This window comes from Mycteria americana, chromosome 1 (assembly GCF_035582795.1).
Source record: "Mycteria americana isolate JAX WOST 10 ecotype Jacksonville Zoo and Gardens chromosome 1, USCA_MyAme_1.0, whole genome shotgun sequence".
Lineage (NCBI taxonomy): Eukaryota > Metazoa > Chordata > Aves > Ciconiiformes > Ciconiidae > Mycteria > Mycteria americana.
The window spans coordinates 96,758,372-96,784,167 of NC_134365.1; the positions used below are offsets into that span (position 1 = coordinate 96,758,372).

Genomic DNA, 25,796 nt, shown 5'->3' on the forward strand with positions numbered 1-25,796 from the left:
CAGGGGTGAGACATGGAACAGACCTCTCTGCAGTTTACAGAAAAGCAACAGAAAGCCAAAAATTAAACTTGCTGCAAACCATTACTCAAAGAGTGACTCAAAGTAGGAAAGAGCTATTTGGTTCTTAAATAAAAAACTATGACAACATGTCAAGTAGCATTACATTATTGTAGTATGACTTAAGTATTTGTGAAAGCTATGTAAAAAGTTTCCTTTCTCCCTGCTTGGAGGGCTGAATTCTAGCAAGAAATCCCTGAGATCCTGCAATCATTTCCTAGGGGATTCAGCATATTGGACAAGTCACTGGTCTTAACAAGTGCATCAATTCACATCTAGTATTGTCTTAATACCCCCCGCTCTGACTACAGACAGAAAAGGACCATAAAGCATCTAATTGTGCTACACTGAAAATCAGGAAAAGATTTTTTTTTCCTCTTCTTTGAAGTAGAAGCACAGAATTTCCCTTAAATACATCTTGTTATTAGTCAATACTAACCCAATATACTTCGAAGAAAAACAAACAAAAGAACTTAAATAACACATGTAACTTCATTGTTACAAGAAAACAAGTTAATCAAATGCTTTGTGATAAATCACCTTGAAATTCAAGGAGACAGATAGATGGATCAACATCCTTTCCCATATCTTACATCACTAGATGATTTTGTAAGATGCATATTTACACAGAAACTTTCCTAATAGACTCAAATCATTTTAACCAACAATTAGTAAAACAGGATTCTGGTTTTATCTCTCTCCTGTGACTTCGTCACCAATTACAAAACATTTCTCAAAAGGTCAGCCCTTTTTGACTTCAAAGCCTAAATTCCACACTTCACAGTCAAAAATTAGGAGCTTAAATCAGAAAGCCACTATCCAAAGTCTAGCACCTGTAATGTTAAAAAGCAAAAATACATAAAATGTAAGTGACAACAAAGGGGATCTGTAGTTTTAAAAACTCCAAAATGCTTCTTTTGTTAAGAGGTGCTATTATAGCCATTATAGTATTTGTTATCTTATTATAATAGCTAACAGAAAAGTAATCAAATAGCACATTACCTGCAAAAGTATGAGGAAGACTATCATAGGAGTACTTGAGATTACCTGACATTGACATGGGAGAGCAGACAATTCATCACAGCCAAAAAGCAGTGGGAAATCAACATAGTCTGGTAGAAGTTTCTTGAACTCTTAGATTTCTAAAGAGTTATCCAGAATACATGAGCTAACACAGACTAACTGGTGCCTTCTCCCCCTACTCTGTCATTATCTATCAGTAATAGATGGTTTAATACTAGAAATATATTATGTGGTTTTCACTGTTGGCAATAACTTCCAGAAACAGCAGGCAAATATAAAATATAATTGTTTGAAACAACTGTGTGTGTATATTAAATGAATTGCTACCAGCAAATAACAAAAAAATGCTTTCCTGTGTCCAAATAATCCCATTTTCCTTCCCTTTCTCTTCTGTTACATCCTTGGATCATCTTCTAAAAACATAGATCATATTTGTTTCATTCCTCAGCACATGACAGGGCTGAGTTCAGTTTCACTCAGGTCTTCCTTCCAGCAGCCTGCCTTCATCTCCTCTTGCACCTCACCTGAGCTCCTTGGTCACATCTCCATAAAAAAGACAAACGGTTGCTAGTAGACCATTCAACATCAATACTGTGGCATTCTTTCCCCTCCCATAGCTGCCTGGCTGTGGGCTTCACTTTCCAAAGGGTCCTTCGAGATCAGTGATCTAGCTTCATGAACCGGTGAATTCCCAAAGATAAAATTCTCTATGTAAGTTCTAGCAGCTAGAATTTGCTCACTCTCTAGCAATGCAAATGAATATTTTTGAAACTATAGGAGAATACAGAATAAAGTACAGAAGAAACAAGTCTTTAAATGAGGCAGAAATCTGAGATTAAATAGCAGTGTTTTATTTTAATATTCTTACAGGCATCTGCTAGACTTAGTAACAGTCACTCAGAAGAGCATATTATATATGTGCAACTTTTTGAATGGCAGAATCTTTACTGGATCTAGTCTAACCCTTAATAAATTATTTTATACAAATTTATCAAGGTAATGCTGAAGTAAGAACCTCTGAAGTCAAAAGAAATCTCTCAAGCAATATTTACTTACGCTTGTTAAAAAAAATCGTAACAGACTTTTAAATCTTATTGTAGATTCATACTACAAGAGAGACAATTCTGGACACAACTAAGAGGAAATTGAGGGAAAATATCCCTAACTATCAGCGGAATAGCTCTGAACTGGTAGGAATTATTTTTATTTACATATTTTTAAGTGGGTGCTACTGAAAAATATAAATAAAATATAAGTTCATTTCTCATGTATGAATTTTTCAATAAGATGAAAATAATAGGAACCTGTACATATAGGACACTTTTTGCAGATAACTTGGTAGACTGACTAGTAAAAAATGTTAAATCTTTTAAAAAACAAATAATTCCTACTTTCTTGGCAAAATTTGGAAGACTTTCTCACACCTCCTACACACTGGGCATTGTTCTATTTATCCAATTCTTTTAAATTCTAAGTCATAGAATGCAGTGAGGGGAAAAAGGGATTTTGTTCTGCTTACTAGAGAACTCTCTTAGTTGACCAATTAAAAGCTGGTTAGATATCAAATTAGTCTTTGAATGTAAAGTAAATGTGAAAATGTATTGTAAGTAGATTTATATTTCTCCTGTACCACTTTTTCAAGTCAAAGCCCCACCTTAAAAATAGTAAACAAAACTATCAAAAAAGTATGTGAATCCTCCAGATATTTAAGAAGTAGGTTCACATAGCCAGCAATGTCATTATATTAAATACATACAGTGGTTAACTCATCTGCTTTTGCCATTTGCACACTAGAACAACAAGCAATGGTGGTTTTTGGACTGAAATAATGTTTCTGTAAACACATTCTGGAATTACACCATTCCATTTAAATTAATATAGATCTTACGGTAAGTGGCCCTGGGAGAGAGCATATTTCTGATGTCTTTGCATGAAACACATACCTTCCCGAAACACTTCCTGTCTTGCACCCGGTTTTGGATATTATCACTGTTGTCTGACAAGAATGAGGTCAGCTAGGATTGTAGGGATACTTTACAGCAGCTGTTGGGCATTTCTTTGAAACTCCACAAGCCTTTAACTCCTTAACCGCCTCACCAAAAAAGACATTGTAGTCTTGCAGGAACACTGGAAGAATGACGACTTTTCAGGGTGCACAGGATGCCGTCCACTGAGCATTCTCAAAGGGCTTAACTGAGGGAAATAAAAGACTAAGCTTTTCAGGTGAGCAAAAATCAGAAAGAGCATGAATGCACCATGTGATGTGTAATTGAGAAGTATTACCACCTTTGCAGCAGCCAGGCCCAAACAGAGCTGGAGAGGCAAGACAACATCATTTATGCAGAAGAAAGAGAGACATTGTGCTTGAAAAACAGCAGAGAGACAGCCAGGTTTAAAATAGTAAGGTTTATCAGCATTCTCCCACAGAGACACACTTGGCTGACTCTCAGCAAATAAAACTGTCCAGTTGCTCGGTAGGACCAATAAAGCTGAACTAAACCTGTAACGTGCAGCAAAGAGTACTCTGAATTTGCACAGAACTTAGTTATAATGCAACGCGCCAAACTTCCATTCCCAACACCCTCACAAAAAACTTCCTGGTATTTTAAAACTAGGTGTCTCAGGTCAGGCAGACTGTCAGAAACCCTTTTAATTCATTTATGAAGCTGTATTTGCACAATCACTAACATGAGCTCTGTGTATGAATGAATCTTTCAGTAGCAAAAATCTGATCTGTATGAATCATGACCATATTTCCATTAAATGAGCCAAAATTTGCACCCATATTATATTGGCTGTGGGAGGACAGACAGAGCCATAATGATGCAGACGGATGATACCTGGCATACAAGCTTTACTTGTATAAAAGTTAATGTGTTAAATTTTTGTTTAATAAGGTTCCAGTCGGCGTAAATTTACTCCTGATCAGTTCACTGAACTGCATGGTGACTGTTTTCATTTGAGAAGCTTTAAGATGATACAGACTTACCACATCACCAAACCAAAATTTCTTTGTTGTTTTTTGACACATTGTGTAAGAGCCGTTGAGGGGACGAGGAGAACAGCTCTGCGCCACACCACAACCTCTCCAACTCAGGCACCAGAAGAGGCTGTGGGAGAACAGCAACTGGGAGTGCAGAGTATGTTTTAAAAAGGCTCAGTTACAAGACTGATGAGAGACAAAGAGACTGTGATCATGCAGCACAAATGCCCTGATAATACATGATTTCCATGGCTTCTTACTTTCCTTTTTCACTATGTGTTCACAGGTGTTGTGCGCATCCTCCCCCTTTTTGTACAGTGAACCTAGTTTGCATCTTGTTTCAAGGATACTGCAATGATTTTGTAATTTAAACCATGATTTAGTTACAATATTAAGGTTGGCATAGTTTTAAAAGAGCAGCATTCCTCCTTAGGCTGCGTACCGGTAACGCTTTGCAGGGTTTTGGCAGCAAGCAACTTAGCTCATCTGTTATCATACTGTAACGCTTCAGAGTGCATACCAGATGTAACAAAGCATTTACAATCTCAACTTGAAAAAAAATGAAAGAAAAAGTCTTTCACAAAACTGATTCTGTCTTGCAAAAAATCTCTGTGTGCCTTTGGCTGCTTCTGTCCCCACCTGAGGTAGGGCGTATCCACATGTAATATATCATGCATGTGTGTGCAGGTCTGCGGGGCAACCCTCTGTGCTTCCTTCCAAATGGCAACTTTTCAAAAAGCAGTTGCCACTGTGTACCTTATTGTGTACAATAACTCAAGCTAAAGGCTGAGAAGCGAGTCAACACACAAGAAATGAGCTCAATTTTGCCTACAGTAAAAAGCAAGCAAAACACAAATGCAAAAGTAAGCGATTTCCAACCACTTCACCTGGCTCAAGAATCAAATTATAGCCTCATAACACTGTACCAAGATGTGCTGCAATAAATATTACACTGCTCTAAACTAAAGAAATTGTTAACACCAACCTAGCATCATCATTACCAGTAAAGACCTCTTCCTGCCCTCTTTCTTTTAAAGTAGTTGGGTCTCAGTGTCACACTACAGGTTGCCTCAAAGTTCTGTTTGCACCTGAAAAAAGGACAGTCTGGCTTTCTGGATGAGTAAAAGACTGATAACCAGCGATATCAAACAAGTAGCTCCTTTATAAAATCCCATGATTCTGTAGTTACGGACAACTAATGGAAAAGGCCTGAAAGCTGAACTTAGTGTAACAGAGGTGAGATGAAACAAGTTGGGTTTTTCTCCCCCAAGCCACTAGCAAAAACATCAGATGCATGCAGCATGATGTTAGGATACTATATTTAAAGGCCTAAGGGACCACAGCTAATTAGCAAGATGGCTAGGGCATGCTTCCTGTAAGCTGATGTCATTATGTAGCATCACATTAATAGGACTGGGTTTTTATTGTGTTTATTTTTGGCTAGATTTTAAAATACATTATTTAGTGCAGGGAAGAGACAGGTGGACTTGAGTAAGGAAAAACTGCTGTTCCCAACAAAGAATTTTCAAATTAATTGATCATTACATACATTTTAAATCAGTATATTAATGGATAATGTGTAAAAAATCAGGTAAGTTTTGTAGAAAGCAAAAGAGAAAGTAAGGAGTAACACTGTATTCAGCTATTTCTTGCATTTGACCACAATCAGGATCTCTGCCACAAGAAGGCACATGGGTTGACAAAGCTCAACTAAGAACTAGGCAGAAACATTATCTCTAGTTAAATGGGCAAAACTGTCCATTTTCATAGACATTTCCCCTCCATTCTCTTCTAAGCTGAAGATAATATATTTCTGCAAATGAGATGATGAAGGAGCAAGATCTACAGGCAAGCTGGCAGAGCACACAGGTAACAAAGAATGTACAGCATAAGACCCCCAGAGCTTCTACCCAGCATTTACAAGTTGTCAGATGCTGCCTTCTAGCCTGAATTTCTGAACAGGTATTAAAGAGTCATTTAGAAGAAGTCACTTTTAGAAGTCACATTTAGAAAGAGTCACAAAGAAGAAACTGTTTCAGAAACCTTGTGCAAGGGTCAAACCTTCCTACCCTTCCAGCTCCAGAAACCTAAAAGAACCAACTTCTGAGAATTACACATTTACCAGTAATTCTATCTTTGTTGTTTTAGCATAAGGGTGCACCCACAAAGTCAATGTCTTGCAGTTTCTATTAGCTTACATCCCCCACTTCAGAGGGCAAACAAGACTTAGGAAATCTGAGGAATGAAGAAAATATTTCCCAAAGCCAAGAATTAAAAAATATATATACTACTGTTCACATTTGGTTTTCAGTTGCCCTCAATTTCCTTCTTTTTCCATGGCTATAATGATTAGAGTGAATATATATTTACTGTTATATACATATATTATTAAAAAAAAAAATAGAGGTAACTAATTAAATGATAATAGACCAGAAACATTTTGGGGTTTGAAAAAAATTGCAAAAGCCACCATGTTCCTGCAGGCTCAAAAAACGCAAATTAGTTTGTCTTGTGTTCTGTACACATTGGCACCTAACTGTTGAGATACAAGCAACATGTTCGTTCTGGACAAATTATCTTTGATGAAGTGGGGAAAAATCATCCAATCTTACAAGCAGTTTAAATGATTAATTTCAGCTTTTACTTACTGATGAATCATTGACTTCATCTTAATCTAGTTTAAGTGCCTATAATTGGCCTTTTCATGTGGCTATTGTAAGGCTTATGCAGAAGTACCTCTTAGTGTTAAAGAGGAAAAGGGAAAGGGGTCAGGGAGAGGAGAACAAGGGAAACTAGTCAGGAAGATCTAAGAGACACCAAACTTTGTGCAGAAAATCCAGTCTGAGAGAAACAAAAGAAAATACAATAAAAGAAACTCTAGCAGCTACAGCTACTTCACCTGATACATGCAGGTGGATTTAAAATGTTCACAGCACCCTGCAGCAGAGTATCACAATACCTATCCTAAAACACTTGTAGTCTGAGGCATACAAATGTTCTCTGGTTCACTCAGTTGAAGGAAAGCACACAGTAGCAAGAAGGAAGCATGAATTGTTTTGCCAAAGCTAACAGGAAGGCAACCGTTGACAGTTTGGGTGCAGGTTCTGCTCTGGAAATCTAAGGACCAGGAAATATAAATGAGGATAAAGCTTCACAAAGTCTTACGAGGACTGCAAAATAATATCCAAAGGAATGCAGAGGAAGTCTCATCCCTTGTGATACCTAAAACTAGATGGAACAAAACAGTGGAAAGTATCCCAAAGAAAAAGCTAGTACTGGCAAGTTGACAGGCTATACGGAATACATTTTTTCTTGCATATCTGACTTCTATTAACATTTTTGTGGCTCTTGAGGCAGCAAGGTAGGAGCTTTGGTTTATACTCCATCAATACAAGCCAAAAGCCTCCCATGGTTCCATTTGGTAATGTCAGCTTAACATGCTCAAATACACACAGACTTCTGACAGTGAGTCAACTTCTCACTCAAACATAAATTATGCCAAAAAACGCCCAAGATTATTTCAACTAATAAACACTTGGTTAAAAAACATGTCAAATCAACTTGGTCTTTACATCAATTTAATTGCCTCCTACCACAACCATTGCCTAAGCTGTAGTATGCTGCAGGAAGCACTGAAAGATAAAGGCGATTGAAAACATTCTCACAGTGCTCCTCTGACTGTCATCGCTTCCATGGTTGCACAAAGCTAAGGACTCTTCACTAGGAAAAGAGATTCCCCAGCAACCAAGCTTATGTTGTGAAAATCATTTTAAGGATGTCATAGAATCGTTTATGTGGGAAAAGACCTTTAAGATCACCAAGTCCAACCATTAACCTAGCACTGCCCAGTCCACCACTACACCATGTCCCTAAGAACCCCATCTACATGTCTTTTAAATACCCACATGGATGGTGACTCAACCACTTCCCTGGGCAGCCTGTTCCAATGCTTGATAACCCTTTCAGTGAAGAAAAATTTCCTAATATCCAGTCTAAGCCTCCCCTGGCACAACTACAGGCCATTTCCTCTTGTCCTATCACTTCTTACTTGGCAGAAGAAACTGACACCCACCTCGCTACAACCTCCTTTCAGGTAGTTGGAGACAGCAATAAGGTCTCCCCTCAGCCTCCTTTTCTCCAGGCTAAACAATCCCAGTTCCCCCAGCCGCTCCTCGTAAGACTTGTGCTCTAGACCCTTCACCAGCTTCGTTCCCCTTCTCTGGACATGCTCCAGCACCTCAATGTCTTTCTTGGAGTGAGGGGCCCAAAACTGAACACAGTATTTGAGCTGTGGCCTCACCAGTGCCGAGTACAGGGGGACAATCACTTCCCTAGTCCTGCTGGCCACGCTATTCCTGATACAAGCCAGGATGCTATTGGCATTCTTGGCCACCTGGGCACACTGCTAGCTCATGTTCAGCCGGCTATCGACCAGCACCCCCAGGTCCTTCTCTGCCGGGCAGCTTTCCAGCCACTCTTCCCCAAGCCTGTAGCGTGGCATGGGGTTGTTGTGACCCAAGTGCAGGACCCATCACTTGGCCTTGTTGAACCTCATACAATTGGCCTGGGCCCATCGATCCAGCCTGTCCAGGTCCCTCTGTAGAGCCTTCCTACCCTCAAGCTGATCAACACTCTCACACAACTTGGTGTCATCTGCAAACTTACTGAGGGTGCACTCAATCCCCTCATCCAGATCATTGATACAGATATTAAACAGAACTGGCCCCAGTACCGAGCCCTGGGGAACACCACCTTCCCCAGGTCCCACAGCTGCCAACTGGGTTTAACTCCATTCACCACAACTCTGTGGGCCCGGCCAGCCAGCCAGTTTGTTACCCAGCAAAGAGTATACCTGTCCAAGCCATGAGCAGCCAGTTTCTCCAGGAGAATGCTGTGGGAAGCAGTGTCAAAGGCTTTACTAAAGTCTAGGTAGACAACATCCACAGCCTTTCCCTCATCCACTAAGTGGGTCACCTTGTCATAGAAGGAGATCAGGTTAGTCAAGCAGGACCTGCCTTTCATAAACCCATGCTGACTGGGCCTGATCACCTGCTTGTCCTGTATGTGCCACGTGATGGCACTCAAGATGATCTGCTCCATAACCTTCCCCAGCACCGAGGTCAGGCTGACAGGCCTGTAGTTCCCCAGATCCTCCTTCCAGCCCTTCTTGTAGATGGGCATCACATTTGCCAACCTCCAGTCAACTGGGACTGCCCCAGTTAGCCAGGAATGCTGACAAAGGATTGAAAGTGGCTTGGTGAGCACTTCTGCCAGCTCCCTCGGTACCCTTGGCTGGATCCCACCCAGCACCATAGATCTATGTGTGTCTAAGTGCTGTAGCAGGTCACTAACCATTTCCCCTTGGATTATGAGGGCTTCATTCTGCTCCCCATCCCTGTCTTCCAGATCAGGGGGCTGGGTACCCACAAAACAACTGGTCTTACTATTAAAGACTGAGGCACAGAAGGCATTAAGTACCTCAGCCTTTGCCACTATGTTTCCGCCCCATCTTCCCCCCCAATAACGGATGGAGATTCTCCTTAGCCCTCCTTTTGTTGCTAATGTATTTACAGAAACTTTTTTTTTTGTCTTTTACGGCAGTAGCCAGAGTAAGTTCTAGCTGGGCTTTGGCCCTTCTGATTTTCTCCCTGCATAAACTCACAGCATCTTTGTAGTCCTCCTGAGTTGCCAGCCCCTTCTTCCAAAGGTCATAAACTCTCCTTTTTTCCTGAGTTCCAGCCAAAGCTCTCTTTTCAGCCAGGCTGGTTGTCTTTTGGCACATGGGGACAGCCTGCCTCTGCAGCTTTAAGATATCCTTCTTGAAGAATGTCCAGCCTTCCTGGACTCCTTTGCCCTTCAGGACTGCTTCCCAAGGGACTCTGTTAACCACCCTCCTAAACAGGCCAAAGTCTGCTCTCCAGAAGTCCAAGGTAGCCATTCTGCTGATGCCTCTCCTTACTTCTCCAAGAATCAAAAACTCTATCATTTTGTTATCGCTATGCCCTAGATAGCCTCCAACTGTCTCATCACCCACAAGTCCTTTTCTGTTCCCAAACAACAGGTCCAGCAGGGTGCCTTCCCTAGTCGGCTCACTCACCAGCTGTGTCAGGAAGTATCTTCCACACACTCCAGGAGCCTCCTAGACTGTTTCCTCTGCGCTGTATTGTATTTACAGCAGACATCTGGTAAGTTGACATCCCCCACGAGAACAAGGGCTAGTGATTGTGAGACTTCTCCCAGCTGCTTATAGAATATTTCGTCTGCCTCTTCATCCTGGTTGGGTGGTCTATTACAGACTCCCACCATGATAACTGCCTTGTTGGCTTTCCCCCCTATTCTTATCCATAAACACTCAACCCTATCTTCACCATCATCGAGCTCTAGACAATCAAAACACTCCCTAACATACAGGGCTACCCCACCGCCTCTCCTTCCTTGCCTATCCCTTCTGAAGAGTTTATAGCCATCCATTGCAGCACTCCAGTTGTGAGAGTCATCCCGCCATGTTTCCGTGATGGCAACTATATCATAGTTTTCCTGCTGCACAATGGCTTCCAGCTCTTTCTGGTTGTTGCCCTACCTGCATTGGTGTAGATGCACTTCAGTTAGGCTAGTGATCCCACCACCTTTCTGGGGGGAGAAGCCCTAATTCCTATGTCATCATTCTCAGGCGTTTCCATGGTTTCTAACACATCCATAACCCTTTCGTCTTTGCTGCCACATGGATCTCCGTCCCCTATCTCCACTGGGATGGCAGACCAAAGGACCTCGCTAGCACACCGTCCCTCAAACCAAGCCTGGTTTTATCCCTTTCCCCCTTTAAATCTAATGTCAACATCCTGACTCCTGAAGACTAGAATTTGGGACAAATACCGCACCAAAATTAAGTTCTTAAAGGAGAGGTCAAGGTCTTGTATCCTGTCACGGTACACAGTTTCAAAGCCCTCTCAAAATGTTGTCCTTTGATTCAACCTTCATAATGTCATTCTTATAAAAGACATCTCTTCATGAGAAATACAATACTTGAAAACATGCACAATGTTACCCCAAGTTTATACAGATGCTGTTCATTAGCATATTTATTCTCTTTATAAAACTGTGACATTTGGACTTCAGATTTTTCCAAATTCCATTCCAACTCCCCTACTGAGTTTGTATACTGAGCATTAAAAAGACAACCAAAGTGAAAAATAAAAAATTCAACACAAGGACACAACCAAAGTGCAAAGTAGCTTGTGATATGTTGGATTTACAGATCCTGAAATCACGCTCTTGAAATGATTGTTCTTTCCAGAATTTCATATGTGGCTACAGTAACACAGAAGGCAGAGCTGGTGTGGTTAGCTCTTGCCCAAGAGGTCTTTCCAATTTAAGTAGCATCTCTAATAGACCACTCTGACAAATGACTAGTGAAAAGCAAGGCAAATTTCTACCAGACAGATGAAAAGAATACAGCAGAAATGCATTGTCAGTTAAAACATTGATTGGAATAGAATCACCAGCAGCAGTTATAGCATGGAGAAAAAGACTGAAGTCTCCTAGAGACTCTTCTATCACACTACAGGCTGGTTTTCCTGATTAGGACTGAGCCACATTTGAGAGGCTAAAAGCTGAAATGTACCTTTTTCCATAAGAGCAAGCCTTCTTCCTCCACAACTACCACACTGAGGCTAGCCACGGACAAATAAATACTAAATTCACTCAAAACACATCAGAGACAAAAGTTCTTAAAGACAACCCAGTTCAACTGAAAACACATGTATCCAAACATAATGTCCTGTCTCCATATGTATTTCCTCTTACAGAATGGTGACATGAGCTAAAATTTCATTCCCACTGTGAGATCTCTTGACGACTCATGGAAAGATGAATCACTATTCTCAATGGAAATAATGACTTGTGACAGCTGTAACTTCTCATATATAAAGTATCACATGGGCAAAGTTAGCCTGACTCCCTGCTGTAAATAATTAGTGGATTGCAACAAAATGTATTTTACTACCGAGCTTTAAAAGGTACTGGAGAATTAATAGTCTAGAGTCTGACCCGTGCTACAGGATAAATGCATGAGGAAAGCCAGAGGTTGAACTAGTTCCACAACCTTTCTGACAGGGGCCAAAAGCAGATGCTTGGACAAAGAGAGCAATGGGAGCATCAACAGAGTGATCCTTCTCCTAGCATGCCCTCAGCTGCCATTTAAGGATTTAAGCTGCCTCCAGAACATCCTGCTAAACTACCACAACCCAACTTATCTTCTGTGAATCTCCTTACTGAATGCACTAACACCTCTGACCTCAGTGATATCCTGTGGCACTGACCTCTACGGTTTGACCACATGCTGTGCTAGGAAGTAACTTTACTTTGTTTCAATTTTGTGGCAAACTGATTCACTGAGTGTCCGCTGATTATCATGCTGTGAGAAAATAATTATTTTCATTTACTTCACGGGTGCTGCTCAGGATATCAGTCCTAAATCAGATGCTTCTTACATGTTTTCTTTCTCATTTGAACAGTCATGGTCTAGTAGTCCTAGGAGACAGAGCACAGGTAATCTGGCGCTACCTTACATTTTACGGAGACAGGGAATTAACTGCATCTAATACCCAAAATATGTTTGCACAAAGGCATAACGATGCTTTCTGGTTTAGCTTACTTGCTCTGTTAAAGCTCTCTGTTTTCTGACCAGTGCTAGAGACTGAGCTGAAGTATTCCCAGAACGGTGAAGAGGGATCTCCTACAAGCCCTTTTTGCTGAGTAACAGTTGCTAACAACTACCTCAGGCCGTTCTCTTAGAGATATCATCAGAAGCACCTAATTAAATAGGCTGATAAGCCATCTATTTTAATAATTTTCCTGCTACAACTCTGACATCAATTCTACAGGGCTTCAGCAAAGCAAATTCTGGTACATTGCACTGAACAAGCAGTTCAACATCTTTTGAGAAGCAACACTGATTCTTTTGGGAAGGAACAGTGTAGACCAGGGAAGGAAGGAGTTTTCACACCTCAGTGCTTAGGTACTTAACCAACCAGGCTCTTCAGTCTCCTGCTACACCTCATGCAGAAAGCAGGGCTTCTCCTGAGCAGGAATCCAGCCTTGGATTTGTAGAAGTGCCCTCTGATAGTCCCATCCCTCTTTGCTGCCTACGGCCAGCTAGGCTAAGCACGTATGCACAGCTAGCGTGAAAACCTTCCCGCACACTCCTCTGCATATCTGAAAGCAAACGTTTATCTTAAGATATCTAATTACGGACAAAGAATCATCCTTTTTTACAAGGTGTCATGGTCTCAGCCCTTACAATTTTCCCTCGCGGTGGAGTAAGTTTGCATATGTGTATACTTATACATTTTAAAAGACATATGTATTTTATATATGTAAATACATAGGAGCCTTATTTGTGTCCCACAATAGGGCACAGTGTTATTCACAGGCTTCCAGATGCTCTGTCCAGTTCAGCCTGCATGCATAGCTTCCGTAAAACAAAGATGAAACACCAACATTGGCAGCCACTTCACCAAAATTGTCCTACACAGTTTGCCAAGGGCTTCTTTCCATCCTCATAACAGATTCTCCCGTCCCTTCATCCTCCCAGGCAGTCCTGCTGCCCCTAGGGCAGCTGGTTAGCAGGTGCAGGGTACTCTGCGCTCCAGCACACAGCAGCAGACTTGGAGCCAGGCAGGGCTGCCCATCCTGAGGCGGGGGCACGGCAAGGGCCTGCAGTACCCCTAGGAGCAGTGCTGGCAAGCACCACCACTCCAGCAGTTAGACGATGACCGAAATGATGCCTTTGTTGTACCTGCCAAGCTGGGGAACAGATGACCAGGGTCCATGCTTAACAAGGCAGCTGCAAATTCGACAAAGCTATTTCTTACAAAGTATTGTACAAGCCCTTTGGGAAGACTGCCTTAAATCTCCACAGGGTTACGTCTTGCACAGGTGGCCTGTATAACTTCACAGGATCCTGTTCTTAATATTTTTTTCAAAGCTTGCTCACTACATTTATTACTGTAGTTCTGACTAAGCCTCCAAACTATTTTTATGGGCCCTGAACAATAGTAATCATTTAGGATCAAGTTCAACTTGCTAAACTGAATTATATCTAGTCCAGATCCTTAAAATCATACATCTCTGACAAATGCTGTTGATCACAGAACACCAAGGATATCATTGGGGATAATGTTGGTTTAAGATATATACGAAGAACACCACAGGAACAAGAATTTGCCATGAGGTTTTTTCGTCATTCAGACCCTGAAAAAACGCAGTGCATCGTAACACCCTCTTAGCAACAACTTCATTTTGAAATGCGCAGTGCAGATGCATTAAGGTAAAGATGATCAGGTTTCTGAATGATCACTCTTGTGAATTTTTTCAGTGGCATTTAAGAACCCTGTCTAGGACCTAACAGGACATTAAGAAGTTGTAAATATCATTCTTCAAATAAAGCAACGCTAAAACTATAATATAATATTTGCAAAAGGCTATTTTCAAAGACTGAAGATTTTACTTAACTCTCTCGAAGGGCAGTAAAAATCAATTCTTTTGGCTTATTTGTAGAAAGACAAGTTAAAACAATTCCAATTTGATTCAGTTTCCTGAAACAAATCCTGATGCTTAAGCACTACTATTCACCATTGAAGCATTTGCCCAGAAACATATACATTCTAAAGAAACCACTAACTAACCTTAAAAAGATAGGTAAATTTCAGCTCTGCAGCTCTAATTTGCATGAAGCTGAAATTATGACAAAAACAATCTCACTATGCAAATGCTCTGAGGATAAACTTACATAGTTTGTCTTAGGCTCATGCAAGGTAAGGAACTAATGATGAGCAAGTATGATAAAATGGTATTGCTGTCACTATTAATACCAGTGTTATGAGACACAACCTACCTCACTGTTACCATACATATACATTTCTTCCTTATTTTTCCTTCAGTTCTAACCCTAAAAGCCAAACTGGGCAGTCAGTTTTACTTCTCAGGTATCGTGAATATACCTTCCCCTCTCCTATCCCAGTGAATTTTATGGTTGGGGGTTTTTTTTTGGTTTTTTGTTTGTTTGTTTGTTTTGTTTTGGGTTGGTTTCCTTTTTTTTTGGGGGGGGGGAGGGGGGGTTGTCCCCTTGTTCTTCTTTTTAAGGCTGTATGGCAATAAAATCACTAAACCTTAAAGTAAGGAGAAAACATCTTACTGTCTCTAGATTTGTTTCCTTAATTCATGAATATGCTTGTGTTAACAATAGACCTTTAAAAATGCTACATTTTGAGACTGGCCAGACTATACTTAAAGGAAAATGCATGTGCTCAAGAGTTATACTAGCAATAAGAGTCACAAAATACAGTCCCCAACCCTGTAATCCAATCTTACACATGCAGCCTCACAGACTTTAACGGGCCTACCTGCACAAGGAAAGCTTGCAGAAGCCCACCATAAGCACTCTGATGTTTACTGGATATTTAATGGGTACAGATGTCCGTACCTATGTAACACACAATTAGGAGGATTCGTTCAGATGATGAGGTGCACAGGTACTTTCAGAAGTGGCATTAATCTGCCAAAATAATTTCAGTGAAGTCTAAGTAGCAGCTCTAAGGAGGCCCTCTGTGTCTGCAGGATATGACTCATTGCTTCGCTAGGAAGGACTTGCATGTTAAATGCAAACATTTATAGTCACCTGTCCACGCCCTCCTTAACACACCTAAAAAACTGCAGACCTGTCCTCAGCTGCCAAGAAAACATCAGTAGGAACACAGTATAATTGCCAGCAAGACCAAAAAAAGCAACTCCAACAGGACTCTCCTGGTAGATCAACCCATTTATGACACCTGCTGCTCAGGGAGCAGTTCCTTCCCAAATCTTCCCATGATAAGTGCAGGACTGAACACAGGCAGCAGAAGGGTCCCTACCACATCCCTTGGGTCCCACCTTTCCTCTGCCTAGTTCCACGCTATTTGTCACTGGCCATCACAGAGGCAGGTGGACAAGCTTTCTGCAACTCTCTCCAGCACCAACACACATGTAATAAAGCTCCAGCAAAAGACAGGACAACTGGTGCCGAGCACCTAAGCTGGGTAATAACAAGATTTTCCTTTAATTTTAATTACCATCCTTCCAAGAGGATAACAGGTGTTTTAACTGGGCTTTTCAGAGAGGCCTTCAGAGGGGTAGGGATAGGGTATTAGTGGGGTAGGCATCCAGACTTTAGCGTTCCCTTAGGACCTCTCTGAACATCAGAACCTTGTAAAATATTCATATAGACGCATCCATTTACATCGGCAAAATCCCTTTCCTCAACTCCCACTAGCCACTGGGCTAGCAACTGGCCACAGCCATATTTTATTTGAACAAGTGGAAAAACAAAGAGAGGAACAAACAACAGTACATGCTCTAAGCCACCTCTTGAGCATGCCTTGCCCTCCCTCCCCTTTCCCCCCTGAGGACTCAGCTACAGTATAATCAAAACCAGGGTGAAGTCACAGCTGCAGCCACAAATCAACATTTGCCTTTACATATGAACCTCATGTAGCAAAATTGCAGGGTCCTATGTAGCAATGAAAGGAATATATGAGTTTTCCCTGCTTGCCCTATGCCAAAGACAGATGATGGCCTCAAGATGAAATTTCAAACAAGGGGGGGGGGGGGGGGGGGGGGGGGCGGGGAAGAAACCATAGCCAGGGACACAGAGGAGCTACATCTACCTGGCTCATTGACCTCCACTCCACTTCCTTTTTTCTGTGAGGAGGCAATTGAACTTCACTGCTTTTAAGAAACTTCCTATTAGAAAGCTGCGGTTTCCAGTGCATTTTTATCGTATTTTCCAAAGTTGCATCATCAGAGCAGGGCATATTCCTACAGGAGCTGAAGGGCCAAAACTGTAAACCATTATAATAAATAATAACAAGTGTCATGGCTAGTAAAACCTGTAATCTGAACACGTATAAAAATTAATTTCACTGTGTACAGTTACTTTTCAAACTCTGTCCTTTCCACATTTTCCTGGCAGACACATACAGCCACAGTCACCAATTAAATATGAACAATATAAAAAATACAAGCCATCACTCAAAGTCATAGTTTTACTTTGGCTTATTTAAGGCAATAATCAATCTTAATGAAAATAATTCTTCAAAAACTAAAAACGAACTACAAAGCTGACTTGATAATCTACCTAGAAGCTCATGTTTCCTTTGTGTTCATTTGTGTGGAGGTGAACATGCACCAGATAATTTAAAAAAATCCTGCTGCCACAAAGTCAACAGGTAGAACCAAGATAAAGAAGAACAAAAGAAAAGAATAATAAAAGCCAAAGAAAACAAAAGAAAAAGCATCCAAAACAACAAAAAGGAGAAATCCACATTCCTGTCACAAAAAGAGATTTTGATTCAAAACACCAACACTTCCAACAAAGCCTGGAAATTAAAGTTTTCAAAATTTCTTCACAGCATCTTGTGATCCTAGGGCACTCTTGTCAAAATCATGCAACTTATCACTATGAATCCTGGTGAGAGCCCACAGGCAGCATTTGTGGGGTTGGATGAGGGGGATACAGGGCACTGCCAGTCAGTACTCCTGGCTCAGAGGCGAAGAGGGAACTCGTGCCATTCACCCCGATGGCAGCATCCCTTCCCTTCACTAAAACCCAAAACCTAAACCTCTGTTCCATAGGAAATAAGGTCTAATCTGCATAGAAAGGTTACAGTGAGAGGACTAGAGATCTGAGAGAGATCTTGTTTCATTAAACTCCTGGGAAAGAATTATTTGGGATATTTATCTAATTTGTCCATATTCTTCTCTTGGATATTAAATATGGACAACGCGGGTGTGGGGAGCAGGGTGAGGAATCTTCCACCGCCGTCCACATGCTGCTGTTTTGTAGTTGCAGTTGGAAGAGGAAAATGCCACAGCAGATTTCTTGCATAACTAAAGATTGTCTTAGAAAAAATGTGTTAGCCTGCTGTTACATACTTAGGTATTGTCACTAATGAGAAAAGAAAGCAAGGAGAATAATAACATGCAATCACACTAGTTTTGTATTACAGAATACAAAATAAAACTCAGTATTTCCTCAACTATAGGAACGCAAAGTACTAAATCACAGAATGTAATAAAGATCTGAACTTTAGGATATACAAGGAAAATCCAGTCCACAGCTAAAAGAAAACCCTAAAATCCAGGAAAAAAGCAACCTGAGTGATTTCATTTCTGATCTGATAAACCAATGAAAGATTACTGTCTGATTTCTAGATAGCAGCAGAATATAGTCATTGATGGGGATGGTATAAAGAGGTTCGGTTTAAAACAACAACAAACAAAACCACAAACAAACCAAAAAAATCCCATACCAACAACTCAGAAATCCTAGGTTTAGATACAAGCCTGAAGTCATACCTAGTGTTGTTCACAGATGCTTGATGCCAGCATGACAAAACCAGTAAAATCCTTCAAAAGAGAAACGCTATTGTCAACAGCTTCTATGAGTTAAGTACTCTCTGCTATCAGACAGCACATAAAGATTTGGTCTGAAGCATAAAAGATGAAGTTCATGAAGGCAAACAGATATTAAGAAAAACATAAGGAAGAAAACCCAGGGCTTAGGAAGAACAAAAATTAATCTATTTTCCTGAAAGCTGTGTAAAGGTGGGGTATTCCAGATTACGGAGAAGATCACAAACTTTCAAAGCTTGGCCAATATGTGTTCTATGTTGTTTAGATGCAAAAACAGATGAAAAGAGATTTTTGGACAAATCAAATAAAAACCAACCAAACAAACAAACAAAAAAATCAGATACACAATTTGTGTGAGGCCCTGAAAGCCATATCTGGACATTTCACATAACTTCAATAGCTCCAAAAGCAGATAAAATTTAATATTTAAAAATGTCAATCAACTCACTCTTACACAGAACTCTTGAACACGTACTGCCACAGACAATTGTTTGAAGTAGAGCATAACACACAATATAGCAGGAAAAACACCACAGTTGTTTTTGAAAAGTTATTTTATTCATGTCTATCTTGGTAAAATTAGGGGGCATCTGTGGATTCCCCCACCTCCTCCCTCTCCAAACAAGGCATCTCCTCTCAGAGTAGGTTGCAAATGATCAAATCAATGGAATAATTATCTTGATTATCTTAGCCAGGTCTCCATAGACATGAGTTCACAAGAGAGGCAGCCATGCAGCTTCCTCAGACATTAGTAAAGACTTTTGATCTTTCTTTGAAGAAACTTTTCTCAGGATATTTAAAAGTCTGTGGTTTATTTTCATGTGTGGGGAAAAGCAACACTGAGGCGAACACTCCCACACAAAGAAATGTCTCAACAGAGCTATGCTTGTCAAAAATACCCTTGAAGAAAATTAATATATACTCACTTTGAAGGTGTACATTTTTATTCAGTAGTCCTCACTGTGGTCTCTGCTGCCTATTTCATGACTCATGGATGTATGGCACTCCATGCAAACACCAAGCAGATTAAAAAAAAAAAAAATGAGTAAAATGGAAATGGAGATGGCTGCAAGGGTTAAAAAGTTTGGGTCTTGGATACCCAGACCAATTACTGTGGGGTAAGAAATTAACTTACACTAGATAACATATACTAGATAATTCTTGTTTACTAACCATACATTTTTCATTGAAAACAAAAGCAAGGTACTTCAACTCTGTGTACTACTGCTCTTTTGCTGAAAGCTTATAAAAGACCACTTATTTTGTATTTGCCACATGCACAAAGCACAAGAGAATTACATAGACACACACTTAGTACACAAATACATTCTTTAAAATATTATGTGTGTCTATAGACACACACACTCTGAAATACCAGTGGTTTCTTGCTTCTCTTTTGCCCACAGCTATTATAGCTAATAATAACATTGTATTTCTTCAATTAGATTCTGTTTGGATAGTTGTGATTATAGGCTGCTTTTGAAAATGACCTTATACCACATTACCAGCGTGTTTAAGGGCACACAAGAAAACAGTTTGTCACAAGCACTTCTTTGCCAGAGTCAATTTACCTTCCATGAGAAAGGAAGGACCATATTATAGAAGACACACTGGCCAGTGAAGTTGTGTTTGTACACACATGTGCATACGTGTAGGGAAAGTTAATCACTGAAGTCAGAGATGTAAAAATTGCATTGGACTGTGTGAACTTCTTTTGTCTTTTATTCTTAGACTTCTCTTCATCATATTTGTGTTTTGCTTATTACTTTGAAAAATTGTTTTAAAATTAAGAGATCTGTCATGCTACTAAAAACATTGGAAGAAAAATATTGAATTGACAGTATTTTAATTCTGCTTAGATGATTAAAATAGAACTTTAAATGTTCCCATTTTGGGGGTAACAGGAAGTTTTGGGAAGTGGGAGGGAACACTGTAACAATGGAATTTTTTTAAAACCTGATATCACAAAACTCACCTTGAAATATTTATAAGATTGCCACACAATGATGGCATTTTGGCTACATGAGGTCTGCTGAGGACAGCAAAAGAAGTGTGGGCAATAACCTATATTGTCAGGAAGTCAGAAATAGCTGCTTTTGCAGGTTCCTCATTTACCAAAAGCATGTTCAACCCGGGGAAGGAAGGGCACATACCTGCCAGCTGGGAGACAAGCAAACACATGGAGCATTTAGAGAGCCTTGTGCGCTGAGAAACTTCCCCTAGATTTTAAACTCTGCCAAAACTGTCATGTACTTCCACAAAATTAATTCCACTATGAGACAACACCTTCAGGTATGTTCGCACTGTATTTGGCACAAGGAGATACTAATCTTGACCAGGGCCTCTAGAAGATTTCATTTAGTAAGTCTCTAGTAGGAAAGGGCAAAGCAAAAGCCAGCAACATAGGTATTGACCTGAGAGGCGCAAGGATCTCATGTGAAAGAATCAGAAATGAGATATGAATGTACGAACTAGATCAGATCAATAACCTACAAAACATAAAAGCCAGTAAAAACCTTCAGTAAAGTTGCAAAAATAAAACCAAACCCACCATTCAGTAGACAGGTGTGTGACTTACCATACAGAAAATTTTAGCCCATCCTGAAACCCCAAACCTAAAAGCTTTTGGGTTGGTTTTTTTTTCTTTCTGCTTTCAGTCTTCCCTATTGTTATTTTACAAATAGATAGCTAGCCCCTTCTCAAGTCCTCAAATACCCTACTTTAGCTATTGCCTGGGACATTTACAGAAACATGTTACACACCATGCAAAAACCTATTTGTTTCACAAGTCTGAATATGCCACCTTTCAGCTTCATGAATACCCCCATGACAGATGATTCTGGGAAAAGGCCAACCAAAGTTTCCAGTGTATTATTCCTAAAGGTAGCCTGAGCTTGTTTCTCTGTGGCAACAAGGCTGTGTACTTTGTCTATGCAGGGATCCCATCCTGAACCACTGCCAATTTCAAACAAGCCAGAGAGAGAGGGCAAGACACCGACATATCTACAGTTTTCAGGGAAACTGGTGCCTGAAGAAAGAGTTGAGAGATAGCCACAGTGAGGAAAAACTGAAATGTGGGATTCAAACTCAGCCACAGTAGCTAGCTGCTGCCTTTGCCTTTCTATAGGCATAGATCTACAGAAAACCAGGCTCCATTAGTACTTCTCTCTACACAGCTTCTTTCTTCCCCGTTTTTATTTTTAAATATATACTTGGTCGTACATACTACAGTAACTTAACCTAAACTGGAGCTGAATTATCCTGCTACGTAAATGTTTACAGTCCAGTTAATTTCAAGGTATTCAGGAAAAAGGATGAGTTTAGATAGACAATTTCTAAGATAGGAAAATTTTCTTTTCATGTAGCACTATTTCCCGTTTTTGCTGTGGATAATGCTGTAATTACAGAGTAATTATGCATTGGAGCCAAAATTACAGCAGCTGAATAATAAGTATTAAACCACAAGCACTGTATTAAATAATGTTAACTGTTTCTTATGCTCATAAAAAGAGAAAACTCTATCCTTTGAAAGCAAATTCATATAGTTGAAATTGGAGCAGCTGAGTTTTATTTCAGTGTACTTTACCAATAAAAATCTGTCATAGACAACTGCAAGAATCACATTTTTTTATTTAGAAAGAGAAACAGATAACATGGCATTGCAGAGTTTATCTTTTCAAACACTTAGATCTACCTGATGTTATAGTAACATTTTTCCATATGCACCAAAAATCTCTCTTGCACTAATCCTTATAATCCACTTTTAGTGTCTAACTACAAAACGAGTGTGAAACATTTTACTTTAAAAGAAAAAAAAAAACCTAAACCCAAGGAAGCAGATAAAGTTCTCCATATTAATCTCTCAGAAGCAATTCAGTGTAATTGCATAAAATTCCGCACAGCCCTCTATTCCCAGAAGCATGAAGTTAAAGAAATTCTAGCTATTTTAATTTTGATTCCTCCTCAACCTTTTGAACCCATGAAAACAGGGGATTATACTAGTATTGTCGCCCTGCAGCAGCACATTGAAGCTACGGTGCACATACAACTTCAGAGTCATTCTCCCACTAAAACTAAAAGCTTAGCTGCACACTGGGGCCTTGCGGCATATGTAGAACCTCACTGAGAAGACAAATTACCTCAAATAAATCTACTGTGTCTAACCTATTTGCTACATAAACTGTATACATATAATGTAATAAATACACTGTAATTTTCTAAGACTACCATCAACTTAGCAAAATGCTGGACCACAAACTAGGAGAGCTGAATTCCTGTGGAGGAGAGAGAAGAAGGGTTTAGCAGGAGGAAAAAGTGATGCGAGTGCCTTTGAGTGTTAGGTATGGTCAGAAGTTGTTCCAAGGTATTACCAGAGTCAAGGGAAAATCAGCCCATGTCAGAAAACTCTCAAAGTACTGATTTCTGAGCTGGAACCTGTGTGGAATGAAGTTCTTAATTTCAGATTTCAGAACAGCTACCCAGTTTTGACAAAGAAATGTTATGCAATACAGCAGGGAGCCCAAACTCTCGATTTTCTCACGGATCACCACAACGAGGTCTAGTACCCAGTCCACTTGGTTTTATGGACCATCTGAAGAACCCCGCTTAGAACAAGGTTTGCTATGTCTGAATAGGAATATGCATTCCTAACCATATTTTCCTAATATGGAAATTTCAAGTATGTTCCAAGCGAGCAGCTTATGCTTTCATGCAGAGCACTGTGAATGGGCATGTTTTAAACTCCCACAGTATGAACTCAAATACATGGGCAAACACCACCTGAGCCTCAGCAGGAGATGGGCTGAGATTGGTTCATCTACAGGAAGGGCCTAACTTGAGCTCAGAGCCACAAAACCAGCAACTGCCACATGCTACAGGCTCCTTTCTCTGCTTCCAGGCACAAAATCCTGTGGTGTGTATATATATATGTAGGTAGAGACATTACAAGAGTGAAGACCGGATCACAAGTCCACACAACAATACTGAAATGACAGACAACTGACACAGATACATTCTTCAAAAGGACCTGGTGAAAACCTCCCACACAGACACAGCCTTCTAAAGATGACTGTAAGCCTGTACAGACCTCATATGCAAAATGGACTCGGGAAGATCTTACCTAACCACAATCACTGCATATGTGCAAAACACTACAGGATTGGAAGGGGGAGGAGGAGACAACAGATGGTGGAAATTTCACAGTACCTTTACCATCAGCAGAGTAATATGACAACTCTCTAACACAGTCCAAAAGGCATCTTACTGTCTCAGAAGAGGCTCCCTGTCTCCAAGGGATGAGAAATCTGACTTGTGGTCAGATGAGCATAAACCATGACCAGCACAAAAATGACATCCAATTCTCAACCACGCACTTTTCCTGTCTGGGAATGTTTATATCCTCTGTTGAATCCAGATTTTCTTCCCATTTGAGTAATTGCTGTTCTTGCAGGATCCCCAAGGGCTTCAAAGATGAAAATTTGACAAGATCCTGCGAGAGGGGAAAACAGACTGCCAATTTATTTTCTTTCTCCTGCTTGACTCCCTGCAAGTCTGCATGCCAACAGATGCATCAGGCTACACAGGTAAGCACTCCTGCATCAGTCTTCCCAGATAAACAGCTTAATCTTGCAGTTTCCATGCCAGGATGGAAACACTTACTTATCCCAGAGTCCCTGGGTGAAGAACCCATTAAAGGAAAGAAGTCTCTTCTCACTTACTGCCCAGCCTATGCACCAAAACAGCACAAGAGTCTACTGTGAATAAGAGCACAGCCCAAATGAGATAGCCGTGGTAAAACAGAACACCCCTCTGGATAGAAGCCACTGCAAATGGTTTTCAGGAAAACACTAAAGCAGTCTACCCAAAAGGAAGGGCTGTACCTTTGCAAGTGGTGCAAATCTACCACAAAGCAATGTATTCCCACTCAGGGGGAGGATGAAAGTCCTAAACCCATTCTGTCAGAAAGCACCAGTTCCAGAAAAGGCTCAGTGATGCTGTGAAATGGCCAGATCCTGGGATTTCAATTAATAAGAAAACTTTTTCATCTTCTCCCATGGTTCCACATAGCTCAATTGCTGGCCCATGGGTCACATCAGGACTACAGAAGGAGAACAAGACAAACCTGCTGCTTTCTCTGGTGTAGGACATGATGTGGCCTAGCCAAAAGCCCCTTCCCATGCCTGGACACAAGCTGGCACACAGCCACACAAGAAAGCAAAAGAACAGGGACAGGAGATTAATTTCTCCTTAAGCATGTATGTGTGGCACTAAGCTTCAAAGTAGCTTTTGCTACACAGGAAAGGAAGAAATGTCCTGTAGCCCTGTAGTAACTAAGGTGAGACCACCTTCCTTCTTGCCCCAAACCACATTCACAGTGATGGGCAGAGGATTGCAGACCTCTTTCCAAAAGATATCACGTGCTTTGCGCTCTCCCGTTACATTGGCATGCTGAGCAATTGCATCTCAACTCCTTTTAAAAATCAGTCTGGTGCTAGGAGTCCTATCAATTTCAGCAAATCAAAAGCATTGCCTTATCCCTTTAAGGGATGTTAAAAAACAGAAAGATGTAATTTCTTGCTTAGTCATGGATTTTTGGAAGAAACAGCAAGTTCTCAACTATTCAGGATCCTTACCCTGGGATTAAGGGAAGATTTGGTCCTGTGAGGGATTTTGTTAGCTCATAAGTCAATCACTGACTAAAGAGAAAACACTAAAGGGAAAAATAGAAGGAAAAAAATGGATGTCTCTCAAAACCCTACAGTGTCTGTGGTGAAGTCATCTCTGAAGGATATTTCAGTCTTTCCCACAAAAGTGCGGGGATTTCTGAACCACCTGCTTGTTCACTGCTGCCAAAGAGACAAATGCAGTTTCATCTCCTTCAGAATATGATTGAGAGGGTGGAGACCAAGTTAACATCATAGAAACATTTGGTCATTTATATTCATCTGGCTCTTCAGGAAAGTATATTTTGATCCCTCAGATTACTTGCTCATCATCAAGGAGAGGAAAATTTCTCCTTTATATGCAGAAGGACAGCATACACGTTCAGAGATGAGCAAGCTCTTTAAAAAACAGAACAGAAAACAAACTATAAAAAGAACAAGAACATGAACACTGAGAATAGATTCAAACTTTGCTGAATATGTTACTTGCAATAATTTGATTTACCAGAATGTTTCAATGTAACCTACCTTTATTCTATTTTGAATCTGGAACCAGTCTGCCAAGCTGCACTGAATCTGATGAGCATGGGAACCATGACCTTGTGACTCCAAGCACGATACCA

At 40.5% G+C, this 25,796-nt stretch overlaps 2 protein-coding genes across 6 annotated transcripts in view; one reads left to right on the forward strand and one right to left on the reverse strand.

Annotated features, from left to right (window-relative positions):
* CMSS1 (cms1 ribosomal small subunit homolog) overlaps positions 1-25,796 on the reverse strand; it is a 248,560-nt gene that overhangs the window by 129,624 nt on the left and 93,140 nt on the right. The window lies entirely within an intron of this gene.
* LOC142415593 (filamin A-interacting protein 1-like) overlaps positions 1-25,796 on the forward strand; it is a 162,810-nt gene that overhangs the window by 96,794 nt on the left and 40,220 nt on the right. The window contains exons 3-4 of one of the 2 annotated variants that reach the window (XM_075514132.1): positions 2,181-2,270; positions 23,961-24,093. The gene's annotated coding sequence lies outside the window, so the exon portion shown is untranslated. The remainder of the gene's footprint in view (positions 1-2,180; positions 2,271-23,960; positions 24,094-25,796) is intronic. The other variant, XM_075514137.1, reaches the window with a different exon arrangement.